At 38.6% G+C, this 17,325-nt stretch overlaps 1 protein-coding gene across 2 annotated transcripts in view; it reads left to right on the top strand.

Moving 5' to 3' along the window:
- Positions 1 to 17,325, top strand: part of LYST (lysosomal trafficking regulator) — a 190,005-nt gene that overhangs the window by 104,085 nt on the left and 68,595 nt on the right. The window lies entirely within an intron of this gene.

Genomic DNA, 17,325 nt, shown 5'->3' with positions numbered 1-17,325 from the left:
AGAGCTATTTAGCAGTTTCTTCTACAATTAATCATACACTTAACCTGTAACCCTAAAATTCCATTTTTTGGTATTTACCAAAGAAAAATTAAAACATATGTCTATAAAAAGACTTGTTCAAAAATATGCATGCCAGCCTTTTCACTACGAGCCAAAAAAAAAAAAAAAAAACCGAAATGTCTGTCAACAAGAGAGTATATAAACAAATTCTGATTTTTTGTGCAATAGAGTTTATATAGCAACAAAAGGAGCAGACCACTGATACACCTGCTGTTATGGATGAAGCTCAAAAACATTGTATTGGTGAGGGACAGCCAAACATGTTCATATAAAGCCCAAGAATAGGCAAAATTAAGATAAAATACCAGATATTAGTTGTATCTGGGAGGAGGAGGCAGCGAGAAGGGCAATTGGTTGGAAAGGGGAATTATGAAATGTTCTGGGGTAATAAAAATGGACTGTATCTTATTTTAAGTAGTGGTTACGTGGTCTGTGAAGTCAAAACTCATAGAAATGAACTCTTAATATCTGTATGCTTTACTGTATATAAATTTTACCCATATAAATAAACTAATAGAATATGTATAAGACAGGGTGGGTATTCCTGTCAATACCTGGAAAACCCAGGTGTATCATATTAGTAACCAAAAGGTTATAGCTTTGAAGTAACACTTTTAGGTGCTCCTTCCGATATCAAGATTGTCTCAAGCTCATGAGGGGAGTTGTCTTCCCTTCCCAAGGCAGGGTCACATCCAGGCCCCTGGTTTCCTTCCCTGCAGAATTTGAAAGGTCTTTTCTTCTTTTAATGTCAGCACAGGTGCCTTCCATCAAAACCCAGCTCCAGTTAACAGTCCTTGTTCCCCATTTAGCCTCCTCTGCTACTCCATTTCTGTCCGTGTGCCATCATGGATTCAGCCTGAAACATTGGGACTCTGGTGGTGGGTTGACTATTTCTTCTCTCTTGAATACATTTCCTCACGAGGGTCAGGCATTTATTTAGCCGCCTCTCTCTCTCTCTCTAGTTCACCCACCCATCCTAGCTCAGACTTCTACCCCTTATGCTCAGATCACTACGATAACCTCTGCACTCAAGACCAAATTACTGTACCTGATTTTTTAAATTTATTATGGAAACTTTCAAATATACCTTAAAGTTGGGAGAAATCATAAAAAGAACCTAACATGACCATTACCCAGCTTTAATTTTTCTTTGTATAATTTTGAAACAAATGTCAAGTATCAAATCATTTTACCTGTAAATACTTCAATATGTATCTCTAGCTAATAAGACTTTTTAAATTTATCACACTTAGTAATATTAATAATTTTTATTATCTTCTAATACCTAGTTAGCATTTAGGTTTTCTATATTTCTTATAATTTTTTAATAGTTTGCTTGATTCTGGATCCAAACAAGGCCAATACATTGCATTTATTTGGTATGTGCTAAATATGTTTAATCTATGGCAATTACCTCCCAGCCATTTTTTTTAAAAGATTTTTATTGATTTTTAGAGAGAAAGAAAAACATTGATGTGAGAGCAACACATCTATCGGCTGCCTCCTGTACATCCTGTACCATGGTTAGAGCCCACAACCTGGGCTCTGACCGGGAATCGAACCTGCGACCTTTCAGTGCACGGGACGTTGCCCAACTGAGCCACACTGGCCAAGACCCACCTTTTTTTTTTTTTCCAATTTTTATTAATTCATTTTTGTTACAGATGTTTCTCCTTTTTCTCCCCTAGATACCCTCCTCCCCATTCCCCCCTCCACCCCACCCTACCCCCTGCATTGTTGTCTATGTCCATTTGTTACACATATAAGTTCTTTGGTTTATCTCATCCATTTCCCCTGCCCTGCCCCCCCCCCGAAACCCCCCCCCCCCAAGGTTTGTCAGTCTGAGCTATATTTCTTTCTATGTCTCTGGGTATATTTTGTTCATCAGCCTATTTTGTTCATTATATTCCACAAATAAGTGAGATCGTGTGGTATTTGTCTTTCTTTTTTTTTTTGTTTTTTTTTATCCTCACCCGAGGACATTTTTCCATTTTTTCTACAGATAGAGTGGGAGGGAGAGAGAGGAAGAGAGATAGAGAGAGAAACATCGATGTGAAAGGGACACATCGAGTGGCTGCCACCCGCATGACCAACCAGGGCCGGGGACAAACTGCAACCGAGGTACATGCCCTTAGCGGGAACCGAACCCGGGTCTCTCCGGACCGCAGGCGGGCGCTCTAACCGCTGAGCCAAACTGGCCAGGGCTGGTATTTGTCTTTCCCTGATTGGCTTATTTCACTTAGCATAATACTCTCCAAATCCTTCCATGTCATCTCAAAAGATAAGAGATCTCTCTTACAGCTGCATAGTGCTCCACTGTGTATATGTACCACAGCTTTTTCATCCACTCATCTGTTGATGGACACTTGGGCTGTTTCCAGATCGTAGCTATTGTACATAGTGCTGCTATGAACATAGAGGTACATAGATTCTTCCTGATTGGTATTTCAGACTTCTTAGGATATATTCCTAGAAGTGGGATCACCGGGTCAAATGGCAGATCAATTTTTTAAAATTTTTTGAGGTAACACCATATTGTTTTCCATAGTGGCTGCACCAGTCTGCATTCCTACCAGCATTGTACTAGAGTCCCTTTTTCTCCACACCCTCGCCAGCACTTGTTGTTTGATGATTTGTTGATGGCGGCCATTCTGACAAGTGTGAGGTGTGAGGTATTGTTGTTTTAATTTTTATCTCTCTGATAATTAGTGACACTGAGCATTTTTTCATATGTCTCTTGGCCATTTGTATGTCCTGTTTGGAGAAGTGTCTATTTACCTCCTCTGCCCATTTTTTAATTGTATTCTTTGTCTTCCATTTGTTGAGTTGTATGAGCACTCTATATATTTTGGAAATTAACCCCTTATCTGATGTATCGTTGGCAATTATACTCTCCCATATAGTGGGTTCCATTTCAATTTTGATGGTTGTTTCCTTTGCTGTCCAGAAGCTTTTTAGTTAGATGTAGTCCCATGTATTAATTTTTTCCTTTGTTTCTCTTCCCTTAGGTGTTGTGTCAGTGAAAATTCTGCTGTATATGATGTCTGAAATTTTGTTGCCTACATTTTCTTTTAGGATTTTTATGGATTCACGAGTCACATTTAAGACTTTTATCCATTTTGAGTTTATTTTTGTGTATGGTATAACTTGGTGGTCTAGTTTCATTTTTTTGCATGTAGCTGAACAATTTTCCCAATACCACTTATTAAAGAGGCTGTCGTTACTCCATTGTATGCTCTTGCCACCTTTGTCAAATATTAATTGAGCATATTGTCTTGGGTCAATTTCTGGGTTCTCTGTTCTGTTCTATTGATCTATATTCCTGTTCTTGTGCCAATACCAGGCTGTTTTGATTATAATGGCTTTGTAGTATAACCTGATATTGTGATCCCTCCTACTATGTCCTTCTTTTTCAAGATTGCTGTAGCTATTCGGGGTCTTTTTTGGTTCCATATAAACCAAAGTATTTGAAGTATTTGTTCTAGTTCTATGAAATATGTCGTATTTTAATGGGGATTGCACTGAATCTATAGATTTCTTTGGGTAGTATGGACATTTTAATGATGTTAATCTTCCAATCCATGAACAAGGTATGTGCTTCCACTTTTTTATATCTTCCTCTATTTCTTTTTTCAATGTCCTGTAGTTTTCTGCAAATAGGTCCTTCACGTCTTTGGTTAAGTTTATTCCTAGGAATCTTAATCGTTTTGCCACAATGGTAAATGGGGTTGTTTTTTAGTTTCTCTTTCTGTGAGTTCTTATTGGTGTATAAGAATGCCATCAGTTTCTTGATGTTAATTTTGTATCCCACTATTTTGTCAAATTTGTTTATTAAATCTAGTAGATTTTTGATGGAGTCATTAGGGTTTTCTATGTGCAATATCATGTCATCTGCAAATAATGACAGTTTCACTTCCTCCTTTCCAATTTGGATCCCTTTTATTTTTTCTTCATGTCTAATGGCTGTGGCTCAGACTTCTAGATTATGTTAAATAAGAGTGGCGAAAGTGGACATCCCTGTCTTGTTCCTGTTCTTAAGGGAAACACTTTTAGTTTTTGCCCATTGAGTATGATGTTGGTTATAGGTTTTTCATATATGGCCTTTATTGTCATGTCGAGATATGATCCCTCTATTCCCACAGTGCTGAGGATTTTTATCAGAAATGGGTGCTGGATTTTGTCAAATGCTTTTTCAGTGTCTATTGATAGGATCATATGGTTTTTATCTTTTATTTTGTTTATGTGGTGTATCACATTTATTGATTTGTGAATAGTGTACCAACCTTGCATCCCTTGAATGAATCCCACTTGGTCATGGTGAATAATTATTGCTGGATCCAATTAGCTAATATTTTGTTAAGGATTTTGGCATCTGTGTTCATCAGGGATATTGGCCTGCAGTTTTCTTTCTTTGTACTGCCTTTATCTGGTTTTCGAATTAGAATTATCCTGGCCTCATAAAACGAGTTTAGAAGTCTTTCTTCTTCTTGAATTTTTTGGAATAGTTTGAGGAGAATGGGTGTTAGTTCTTCTTTGAGTGTTTGGTAAAACTCTCCTATGAAGCCGTCCAGGCCTGGGCTTTTGTATGCTGGGAGAGTCTTGATTACATCTTCAATTTACTTAGTTGTTATTGGTCTGTTCAAGTTTTCTCTCTCTTCCCAGTGTACTTTTGGGAGACTATGTGTTTCTAGAAATTTGTCCATTTCGCTTAGATTGTACAATTTGTTGCCGTATAATTGTTCATAGTAAATGTTAGCGATCCTTTGTATTTCTCTGGTGTCAGTTGTCACATCTCCTCTTTCATTTCTGATTTTGTATTTTTGGATACTCTCTCTTTGGTTCCTGGTGAGTCTAGCTAAGGGTCCATCAATCTTGTTTATCTTTTCAAAGAACCAGCTCTTTGTTTCACTGATCTTTTGAATTGTTTTTTTGGTCTCTATGTCGTTTATTTCTGCTCTGATCTTTACTATTTCTTTCCTCCTACTTGCTCTGGGTTTTGTTTGTTTGTTTGTTTGCTTTCTAGTTTTTTAAGTTGTGAGGTTAGATAGTCGGTTAAAATTTTTCTTGTTTCTTGAAATAGACCCGCAGTGCTGTGAACTTCCCTCTCAGGACTGCTTGTGCTACACCAATAAATTTTGCGTTGTTGTGTGTTCATTTCATCGGTTTCCAGGAAGTTTTTGATTTCTTCCTTGATCTCCTTGGTAACCCATTCATTGTTTAATAACATGCTATTTAGCCTCCATGTGTTCAAATGTCTTTGCATGTTTTACTTGTCGTTGATTTCTAGTTTCATGCCATTGTGATCTGAGAAGATGCTTGATATGATTTCAGTCTTCATGAACTTGTAGGCTTAGACTGTGTCCTAACATTTGGTTTTTGAAAATGTCCCATGTGCACTTGAGAAGAATGTGAATTCTACAGTTTTGGGGTATAATTCTCTGTAGATATCTACTAAATCCCTTTAGTCTAGTGCGTCATTTAGAGTCTGTTTCCTTGTTAATTTTTTTTTATGAATTATTTATTTATTTTTTTGTTACAGATATTTTATCTTTTTACCCCATTGGCACCCCCCACCCCACCCCACCTCCGCCCCGTCCCCGGCTTAGTTGTCCATGTCCATTGGTCATGCATACATGCATATAAGTTCTGTGGTTTATCTCTTCCCACCCCCACCCCCCACCCCCTCTTCTGAGGGATGTCAGTCTGTGCCCTACTTCCATGTTTCTGGGTCTACCGTATTCCTCAGATTGTTATGTTCATTATATTCCGTATATAAGTGAGATCATGTGGTATTTGTCTTTTTCTGCTTGGCTTCTTTCACTTAGGATAATACTTTCCAGGTCCCTCCATGTTGTCTCAAAGGATAAGAGATCTTTCTTTCTTACCGCTGCATAGCACTCCATTGTGTATATGTACCACAGCTTTTTTATCCATTTGTCTACTGGTGGACACTTGGGCTGTTTCCAGATCTTAGCTATTGTAAATAGTGCTGCTATGAACATGGGGGTACATATATTCTTTCTGATTGGTGTTTCAGGCTTCTTAGGGTATATTCCCAGCAGTGGGATCACTGGGTCAAATGGAAGTTCAATTTTTAATTTTTTGAGGTAGCACCATATTGTTTTTCATAGCGGCTGCACCAGTCTGCATTCCCACCAGCAGTGTATTAGAGTCCCCTTTTCTCCACACCCTCGCCAACACTTGTTGTTTGATGATTTGTTGATGGCGGCCATTCTGGCAGGTGTGAGGTGATACCTCATTGTTGTTTTAATTTGCATCTCTCTGATGATTAGTGATGTTGAGCATTTCTTCATATGTCTTTTGGCCATTTGTATGTCCTGTTTGGAGAGGTGTCTATTCAGCTCCTCTGCCCATTTTTAAATTGGGTTCTTTGTCTTCCTTTTGTTGAGTTGTAGGAGCACTCTATATATATTGGAAATTAACCCCTTATCTGATATATCATTGGCAATGATGTTCTCCCATACAGTGTGTTGCCTTTCCATTTTGATGATTGTTTCTTTTGCTGTGCAGAAGCTTTTTAGTTTAATGTAGTTCCATGTGTTCATTTTCTCCTTTATTTCTGTTGCCTTAGGTGATGTATCAGTGAAAACTCTGCTCCGTATGATGTCCGAAATTTTGTTGCCTACATTTTCTTCTAAAATTTTTATGGTTTCACAGGTCACATTTAAGTCTTTTATCCATTTTGAGTTTATTTTTGTGTATGGTGTAAGTTGATGGTCTAGTTTCATTTTTTTGCATGTAGCTGTCCAATTTTCCCAACACCATTTATTGAAGAGGCTGTCTTTACTCCACTGTATGCTTTTGCCACCTTTGTCAAATATTAATTGAGCGTATTGCCTTGGGTCCATTTCTGGGTTTTCAGTTCTGTTCCACTGGTCTATATGCCTGTTCTTGTGCCAGTACCAGGCTGTTTTGGTTACAGTCGCTTTGTAGTATAACCTGATATCTGGTATTGTGATCCCACCTACTTTGTTCTTCTTTTTCAAGATTGCTGTGGTTATTCGGGGTCTTTTTTGGTTCCATATGAACTTTTAAAGTATTTGTTCTAGTTCTATGAAATATGTCGTTGGTATTTTGATGGGGATTGCATTGAATCTATAGATTGCTTTGGGTAGTATGGACATTTTAATGATGTTAATTCTTCCAATCCATGAACAGGGTATGTGCTTCCACTTTTTTATATCTTCCTCTATTTCTTTTTTCAATGACCTGTAGTTTTCTGCAAATAGGTCCTTTACTTCTTTGGTTAAGTTTATTCCTAGGTATCGTAATTTTTTTGGCGTGATGGTAAATGGGATTGTTTTTTCAGTTTCTCTTTCTGTGAATTCATCATTGGTGTACAAGAATGCCGTCGATTTCTTGACGTTAATTTTGTATCCTGCTACTTTGCCAAATTTATTTATTAAGTCTAGTAGATTTTTGATGGAGTCTTTAGGGTTTTCTATGTATAATATCATGTCATCTGCAAATAATGACAGTTTCACTTCCTCCTTTCCAATTTGGATCCCTTTGATTTTTTCTTCATGTCTGATTGCTGTGGCTAAGACTTCCAGTACAATGTTAAATAAGAGTGGTGAAAGTGGACATCCCTGTCTTGTTCCTGTTCTTAATGGAAATGTTTTTAGTTTCTGTCCATTGAGTATGATGTTGGCTGTAGGTCTTTCATATATGGCCTTTATTATGTCGAGATATGATCCCTCTATTCCTACATTGCTGAGCGTTTTTATCAGAAATGGATGCTGGATTTTGTCGAATGCTTTTTCAGCATCTATTGATATGATCATGTGGTTTTTATTCTTCATTTTGTTTATGTGGTGTATCACGTTTATTGATTTGCGAATATTGTACCAGCCTTGCATCCCTGGAATGAATCCCACTTGGTCATGGTGAATAATTTTTTTGATGTATTTCTGGATCCGATTTGCTAATATTTTGTTCAGGATTTTGACGTCTATGTTCATCAGGGATATTGGCCTGTAGTTTTCTTTCTTTGTAGTGTTTTTTCTGGTTTTGGAATTAGAATTATGCTGGCCTCATAGAACGTGTTTGGAAGTCTTCCTTCTTCTTGAATTTTTTGAAATAGTTTGAGGAGAATGGGTGTTAGTTCTTTTTTGAATGTTCCGTAAAACTCCCCCGTGAGGCCATCTGGGCCTGGGCTTTTGTTTGCTGGGAGAGTCTTGATTACCTCTTCAATTTCCTTAGTTGTTATTGGTCTGTTCAAGTTTTCTATCTCTTCCGGGAATAGTTTTGGGAGACTGTGTGTTTCTAGAAATTTGTCCATGTCGCTTAGATTGTCGAATTTGTTGCCAAATAGTTGTTCATAGTAGTTGTTAACGATCTTTTGTATTTCCGTGGTGTTGGTTGTTACTTCTCCTCTTTCATTTCTGATTTTGTGTATTTGGGTTCTCTCTCTTTGTTTCTTGGTGAGTCTAGCTAAGGGTCCATCAATCTTGTTTATCTTTCCGGAAAACCAGCTCTTTGTTTCATTGATCCTTTGAATTGTTTTTTTGGTCTCTATGTCATTTATTTCTGCTCTGATTTTTACTATTTCCTTCCTTCTACTTGCTCTGGGGTTTTCTTTTTGTTTGCTTTCTAATTCTTTAAGTTGTGAGGTTAGACAGTCAGTTAGAAATTTTTCTTGTTTTTTGAGGTAGGCCTGTAGTGCTATGAACTTCCCTCTCAGAACTGCTTTCGCTGCATCCCATAGATTTTGTGTTGTTGTGTGTTCATTTTCATTGGTTTCCAGGAAGTTTTTAATTTCTTCCTTGATCTCCTCGGTGACCCATTCATTGTTTAATAACATGCTATTTAGCCTCCATGTGTTGAAATGTCTTTGCATGTTCTTGTTGCAATTGATTTCTAGTTTCATGCCATTGTGATCTGAGAAGATGCTTGATATGACTTCAATCTTCTTGAACTTGTAGAGATTTAGTTTGTGTCCTATCATGTGGTCTATCTTTGAGAATGTCCCATGTACACTTGAGAAGAATGTGTATTCTGTAGTTTTGTGGTGTAATTCTCTGTAGATATCTATTAAATCCATTTGGTCTAGTGCTTCATTTAGAGTCTCTGTTTCCTTGCTAATTTTTTGCCTAGAGGATCTATCCAGTGCTGTCAATGGGGTGTTGAAGTCCCCTGCTATGATTGTATTGTTGTCGATTTCTCCTTGGAAGTCCTCCAGAAGATTTTTAATATATTTTGGTGCTCCTATATTGGGTGCATATATGTTTATCAAGGTTATATCTTCCTGTTGGATAGATCCTTTCAATATTATGTAGTGGCCGTCTTTGTCTCTAGTTGTGGTCTTCATTTTGAAATCTATTTTATCAGATATGAGAATTGCTACCCCAGCTTTTTTTTTGCTTTCCATTTGCTTGGAAAATTTTTTTCCATCCCTTCACTTTCAACCTATGTGAGACTTTTGTTGAGAGGTGGGTCTCTTGTAAACAACATATAGATGAGTCATGCTTTCTTATCCAATCAGCTACTCTGTGTCTTTTTATGGGAGCATTCAATCCATTTACATTTAAGGTGATTATTGATATGTACTTATTTATTGCCATTTTTGTTTAGTGTGGTTCTATTTTTCTTCCCATTTCTACTGCTAATTACAGCAGTCCTTTTAACATTTCTTGCAGTGCTGGTTTGGTGCTAATGTATTCCCTTAGCCTTTTTTTGTCTGGGAAGCTCGTTATTTGATCTTCTGTTTTGAATGGTAGCCTTGCTGGGTAGAGTAGTCTTGGATTCAGATTCTTGTTTTTCATGACATTTTGTTTACTTCATGCCATTCTCTTCTGGCCTGTAGTGTTTCTTGTGAGAAGTCCGCTGAGAGCCTTATGGGGTTCCCTTTGTAGGTAACCTGTTGCTTATCTCTTGCTGCTTTTAGGATTCTCTCTTTGTCTTAACTTTGTGGCATTTTAATTACTATGTGTCTTGGTGTGGGCCTGTTTGGGTTCTTCTTACTTGGGACTCTCTGTGCTTCTTGAACTTGAATGCCTTCTTCCTTCACCAAATTAGGGAAGTTTTCTCTCACTATTTTTTTTAATATATTCTCTATCCCTTGCTCATTTTCTTCTTCTTCGGGGACTCCTATGATGCGAATATTATTACGTTTCCAGTTGTCCCATAGTTCTCTTAATCTGTCTTCCTGTTTTTTAATAGTTTTTTCCTTTTGTTTTTCTGATAGGTTGATTTTTTCTACCCTGTCTTCTAATTCACTGATCCAGTCCTCAGCTTCCTCTACTCTGCTTTTTAAACCTTCCAATGTGTTTTTCATTTCTGATATATCATTTTTTATCTCTTCTTGTTGGTTTTTAATTTCCAATTGGCTTATTTTCAGTGTCTCTATGTCCTTACTCATGCTGTTCAGCTTCCTCAAGATCATGGCTCTGAATTCTAGCTCTGTTAACATGCCTAATTGCTCCACATTGATCTCATCTTCGGTGAAGGTCTCTTGCTCTTTCATTTGGCTTCTGTTTCTGTGTTTCACCATTTGGGCTATCACTGTGGGCTTTGGAGCCTGTCAAGTTTTCCCTGTGGGTGTTGGTGTTCTGCTGTTTGTGGCTCCCTCTCCTGCGTTTAGATGAGCGAGGGAGGACCCACGTTGAACACCACTGTCATGTCTTACTTTCCTGGTTAAAGTTGCCAGCCCAGGAAAGGTACTGTTATCCTCTAGCTTTTTGCCTGGAGGCTAGCAATCTAGGTTACTTGATGAGTTTTGGGTTGTCAGTTGATTGAAAAGCTCCCTCAGGTGCTTAGCACAAGGGGATTTCCCGAGGGTGGAGCAGATGCTGGTCGTTAGTGAGCCTTAATTAGCACTTCAATGGCCCACAGGGTGGGGTTGGATCTCCGAGGGAGGGGCCGCTGCCTCTCTCAGAGCCCTGGGAAGGAGCAATGTGGCCACCGTCCTGAGTGGCTGCACTCAGCCAAAGCTCTGAGCGCCCTCCAGATCCCGAGTGTCCCCACACAGTTCCAGTTCAGTCTGCCCTCCCTCTGCCGGAGCCCAAGGTGAGTGGCTGTGGCTGTTTCAGCCTCTGTCCCGGCTCTGCGCTGTGTGGCTGCCTGGGAGTGTAACCCAAGGGCGCTGCTCCCAGCTGAGGCCGCTGCCTGCTGACCGTGGGCTCCCAGCCCCCGTCTCGCGCCTTCGCAAGCCTACTGGGATGGAGTCAGTGTCCCTCGTTATATGGTCCTCGTAAGGTGCTTTTCTGTTGCTTTTTCCCGTCAATTTGTCTGTGTTATAGTTGTAATTCCAGTTTGGTTCTGGGAGACGGTCTGTGTAGCTTCCGTTCACTCCGCCGCCATTTTTTCCTCGACCTTGTTAATTTTTTGTCTAGAGGATCTATCCAGTAATGTCAGCAGGGTGTTAAAGTACCCTGCTATGATTGTATTGCTGTTGATTTCTCCTTTGAAGTCCTCCAGAAGTTTTTAAATATATTTTGATGTTCCTATGTTGGGTGCATATATGTTTACCAAGGTTATATCATCCTGCTGATAGATCCTTTCAATATTATGTAGTGGCCTTCTTTGTCTCTAGTTATGACCTTCATTTTGAAAACTGTTTTATCAGATATGAGCATTGCTACCCCAGTTTTTTTTCCCTTTCTGTTTGTTTGGAAGATTTTTTTTTATTCCTTCACTTTCAACCTATGTGGGTCTTTTGTTGTGAGGTGGGTCTCTTGGAAACAACATATATATGAGTCATGCTTTCTTATCCAGTCAGCTGCTCTGTGTCTTTTGATTGGAGCATTCAGTCCATTTACATTTAAGGTGATTATTGATATGTATTTATTTCTTGCCCTTTTTGTTTATTGTGGTTATATTTTTCTTCCTATTTCTTCTACTAATTACAGCAGTCCTTTTAGCATTTCTTGCAGTGCTGGTTTGGTGCTAATATATTCCCTTAGCCTTTTTTGTCTGAGAAGCTCTCTATTTCACCTTCTATTTTGAATAATAGCCTTGCTGGATAGAGTAGTGTTGTATTTAGATCCTTGTTTTTCATTACCTTGATTACTTCATGCCATTCCCTTCTGGCCTCTCATTTTTCTGTTGAGAAGTCAGCTGATAGCTGACTTTGTGTGTAATCTGTTGCTTATCTCTTGCTGCCTTTAGGATTCTTTCTTTGTCTTTAATTTTTGGGATTTTAATTATTCTGTGTCTTAGTATGGGCCTTTTTGGGTTCTTCTTACTTGGGGCTCTCTGTGCTTCTTGAACTTGAATGCCTTCTTCCTTCACCAAGTTAGGGAAGTTTTCAGTCACTATTTCTTCAAGTATATTCTCTAACCCTTGCTCATTTTCTTCTTCTTCTTCTGGAACTCCTATGATGTAGACATTGTTATGTTTCCAGTTGTCTCACAGTTCTCTTAAGTTGTCTTCCTGTTCTTTAATTGTTTTTTCTGTTTGGTTTTCTAATTGGGTGATTTTTTCTAGCCTGTCTTCTAATTCACTTATCTGGTCCTCAGCTTCCTCTACTCTGCTTGTGTTCTTTATTTATGCTATGTCATCCTTCATTTCCAGTTAGTTGGTTTTCAATGTCTACATATCTTTACTCATGCTGTTGAGCTCTCTCATTATCATCACTCTGAACTCTACCTCTGATAACTTGCTTAACTGCATTTCATTTATCTCATCTTCTGTAGAGTGCTCTTGTTCTTTCATTTGGGACTTGTTTCTTTGTTTCACCATTTTGGCTATCTCAGTGGATTTTGGAGCCTGCCAAATTTCCCTGTGGGTGTTGGTATTCTGTTGATTGTGGCTCCCTCTACTGGGTTTGGATGAGTATGGGAGGACCCACATTAAACACCAGTGTCAAGTCTTACTTTCCTGGGTAGATTTGCAAGCCCAGAAGAGGTTCAGTTATCCTCTGGCTTTTTGCCCGGAGGCTATTAGTCTCCGTTACTTGGGTTGTATCCCTCAACTGAATGAAAAACTCCCTCAGGTGTTCAGGGTAAGAGGATCTACAGAGTTTGGGGCAAATGTTGGCTGTTAATGAGCCTCAATTTGCACTTCTCTGTCCTGGCTGGGTGGTGCTAAATTTCTGAGGGAGGGGCTGTTGCTTTTTCCTGGGGCTCTGGGAAGGGGCACTTTGAGTAAGATGACTGCTGTCCTGTGAGGGATTGATTCAGCAAAAAACTTCCATTGCCATCTCACCTCTCCAACCTCCTAAGTCTCCAGACAGTTGCAGTCCAGTCCACGCTCCCTCTGCCAAAGCCCAAGGTGAGTGGCTGTAGCTAATTTAGTGCTCTGTCCTGGCCCTCGGCACTGTGGAGCAGGCTTGGGATTTTAACCCTGAGGGAGCTCCTCACAGCTAAAATAGCTGCTGACTGTGGGCTCCCAGCCCTCCCTCTTGTACCTTTACAGTTCCTATCAGACTTGATTCAGTGTCCTTTTTCCTGTCACTGGTTATATGGGTCCTCTCCAGCTCATTTTTGTTGCTTTTTTCCAGATGATTTGTCTTTATTTTAGTTGTAATTCCAGTTTGGTCCTGGGAGATGGTCTGTGTAGCTTTCATTCACTCCGCTACCATTTGGGAATCTCTCTCCAACCATTTTTTTTAATGTCATTTAATTATTGATGAAACTGGATCATTTATTCAGTAGAGTTTCCCACATTCTGGATTTGACTGACTGTATCCTTGTGGCTCTACATCTAGAGCCTTGACTAGATTCCAGTCTTGGTTTCATATTTTTGTATATGTTCTGTTTTATTTTATTTTATTTATTTCTTTTTTTTTTTAATGCTTTGCTAGGAGTGCTTTTTTTCTGTTACATCCTGTCAGAAGGCAACCATATCTGGTTTCCCTGCTTTTCAAGATGGTATCAGCCTGATCCATCCATTATAAAGTTCACCCTCAGTCTTTAACCTAATAGTTTTAGCAGCCATTGAGGATAGTTGCCAAGATGCACTTTTTCATTTGGAGTTGCAAAATTGTGATTTCTCTTAGGTTTCTCGTTCCACCAGCATCTATCAGCTCTGATTCATCTATAGGAAGGAATATTCCCTTATCAACTATTTGGCTACATTAAAATATAGTCTGTGTGGAAAAGGCAAGATAAATGCTTGCTTATTTCCCCAATTTAGTAATTTTTAGAATGGAATTGGTGCCCTAGCAACCTTTAATTTTTGTATTTGTTTTTATTTTTGAGGTATCATTATGAACTCAGGTAGTTTTTAAAAATTTTATAACTAGTTTCAAACTGTTGTGGTTATTATTCTATTTGACATTCAAATTAACACCTTGTGTTCTTTTAACACAGCCATTTAATTTTTAACATGTTAGTTTGATTAAATTCCTTGTTTTCTGGAACAGAAGAATGTTCCAGGTTCATCCTATATATTTTCTTCCCAACCTGGAACCAAACTTTCCCCCCAAAAGCTCCTATTTTCTTTTAATGAGATAATAGTACTTAGAGACCACAAATACAGGTACTGGGTACATTTATTTCTATTAGGTTATCCTTTCTTCTCAGCATTTTTAATGGGAAAAGCTAGGAAATATGAATCTTTTTAGAAGATAAAATAAGTCATGAGTTAATACTGATAATTCACTTTTTCTTGGATTTTATATTTGTATTTCTTTTTATTAAGGTTGAAAATCTTGATTTCTGATTATATTAAATACTAACTTGCTTTATCTTTCTATATCTATATGTAACATTTTCAAAATAAGATGACCAACCTTATCACTAAGGATAGGCCCACTGAATGCAGTTTGAGATTTCTTGTGGTTATTTTGTTCTTAGCATAGTATTATGGATATACTATGTTATTGTAAAAGCACTTAAAGTAATGTTCTCTGCTTGGTCATGCCACCAATTTCAACTATCTAGTTAGAAGGGTTTTTTTTCCTATTTGCTTTCTGTTTTTAGAAATTTCATTGGATTTTGTTTATTTAATTTCTTTTTTTTTTTTTATCCTCACCCGAGGACATTTTTCCACTTTTTTTTTAAGACAGAGTGGGAGGGAGAAAGAGGAAGAGAGAGAGAGAGAGAGAAACATCGATGTGAAATGGACACATCGAGTGGCTGCCACCCGCACGACCAGCCAGGGCCGGGGACAAACTGCAACCAAGGTATGTGCCCTTAGCGGGAACCGAACCCGGGTCTCTCTGGACCGCAGGCTGACGCTCTAACCGCTGAGCCAAACTGGCCAGGGCTTTTATTTTTAAGTACGTAAAATGTGTACATGGATTCAAAATCAAAATTGTGAAAATAGCACATTCAGAGAGCTGCTTGCTTTTATCTCTAGACCCTCCCCTCCTTCTTCCCTTTCCTGTAGATACCCATCTTTATTTGTTTTTTACTTCTTTTGGACATGTAAGCAAATCTGTGTGCACACAGACACACATACACATATGTTATCTCCTCCTTTTTTCTTTTTGGAATTTATTTTCAGATAGAGTGGGAGAGAGAGAGGGAGGAAGAGAGAGAGAGAAACATCAATGTGAGAGAGACACATCAACTGGTTGCCACCCACACGACCCCAACCAGGGCCAGGCTCAAACTGCAACCAAGGTTGCATGTCCTTAGCGGGAACCGAACCTGGGACCCTCAGGTCCACTGACGCTCTAACCGCTGAGCCAAAGTGGCCAGGTCTCCTCCTCTTTTCAAAACAAAGAGATAGTAAACTGTACACACTCTTCCAAACTACTTTCTTCAGCTAACACTATATCCTAAAGCTCCTTCCACAGCAGTTTGTGGAGATCTGCTCGTGCCTTTTTATAGCTGCCTACAAGCTGAATCCATTTATAATCTGCCTGACGTTTAAAGCCCCAGGTTTCACCTTTGCCAGTGTTGCTCAGTAGTTAGAGCATCAGCCTATGGACCAAAGTGTCACAGGTTTGATTCCTGGTCAAGGACACATACCTGGATTGCAGATTCAATCCCCAGCCTTGGTTGGGCACGTTCAGGAGGTAGCCAATCAATGTGTGTTTCTCACATCAATGTCTCTCTTTCTCTCCCCACTCCCTCCCTCCCTTCCTGTCTCTCTAAAAAATAAAAAAAAATAATGGGAAAAATATCTTTGGGTGAGGATTAACAAACAAAAAACCCAGGTGTCTTTTGGTACAACTTGAGTCTAGTTAACTCCAGTGTACAGTCCTCCTCTTTCCAAGAGCATTTTACCTGTGCTACACCTTTTTTGCAGCTGTGTGCTCCTGCTGACACGCTGCTTTAGTCACGTGTCCATGCCCTGAAACACCTCTCCTCCTGTCTAACTGCCCTTCCATCCATTCATCCATTTACCCAGCTCACTTTGTACCACCTTTGAAATCTTCCCCCCTTTATCTAGTCCGCTCAGAACTTTCTTCTTAGAAACTTTAATAGAAAATTGTATTTTTACACATTTTAGCATTCTATTATTTTCTCAGGATTTGTGTTTAATAGATTCGGTTCCTTAGTCTTTTGAGAGCTGAAAAAAAGACTTTTTTTTTGCATTGCTCCCCCAGTCACGTCTTTTCTAGTCCCAGAACTACAGTCATTAAATGATTGATCAGAGGATGTTAAAATGAAATATTAGAAACAAATTCAGTATCTAAGTAAATCATCTGTTATGTGGATATTCCGAGTGAATAAAAACATTTCTGATAGTTTTTAAAGATGATTTTAGAATGTTATTGAATACTAAATGGAAATGTTTTTATTTATTTTTGTTGTTAATCCTCACCTGAGGATAGTTTTAGAGAGAGCAGAAGGGGGGAGGGGAGAGAGAGAAATCAATATGAGAGAGACACATTGATTGGTTGCCTGTCATATGTGCCCCGACCAGAGCCAGGAATTGAACCTGCAACCCTTCAGTGCACAGGCTGATGCTCTAACCACTGAGCATAGCAGCCAGTGCTAAACAGAAATATATTTTGAGTTATATTTAAGAACCTTGCCTTTAAGACACACATGAAACTATTCCAGTCATTTACCATTTCTCTTTATTTGCCAACCCTGAAGGCCTTTTACTCACAGAGCATCTGCTCATTTTCTCTTTTGGTCCCGTAGCAGCTGTCTCCTGACTCATTTAAAATGTTGCATTAAAATGAGCTTTGCTATTTCCATCATGCATATGTTCATCTTATGCTTTTAGGAAATAACATGATGTGATTCAGCATGTTAATGTAAATATCACCCAAAATGTGATAGTTTCCAAATACATTTGTTGACATTTAATACTATTCACAATTTAAAATGTCATAAATCCAACATAGTGGTATTTGTATTAATGCAAATTCTTAAAAAGTAAAATCATGCATATTTAACC

This window comes from Molossus molossus, unplaced genomic scaffold (assembly GCF_014108415.1).
Source record: "Molossus molossus isolate mMolMol1 unplaced genomic scaffold, mMolMol1.p scaffold_m16_p_23, whole genome shotgun sequence".
Classification (NCBI taxonomy): domain Eukaryota; kingdom Metazoa; phylum Chordata; class Mammalia; order Chiroptera; family Molossidae; genus Molossus; species Molossus molossus.
Note: the sequence above shows the minus strand (reverse complement) of the source record. Positions and strands in the feature narration are given on the sequence as shown.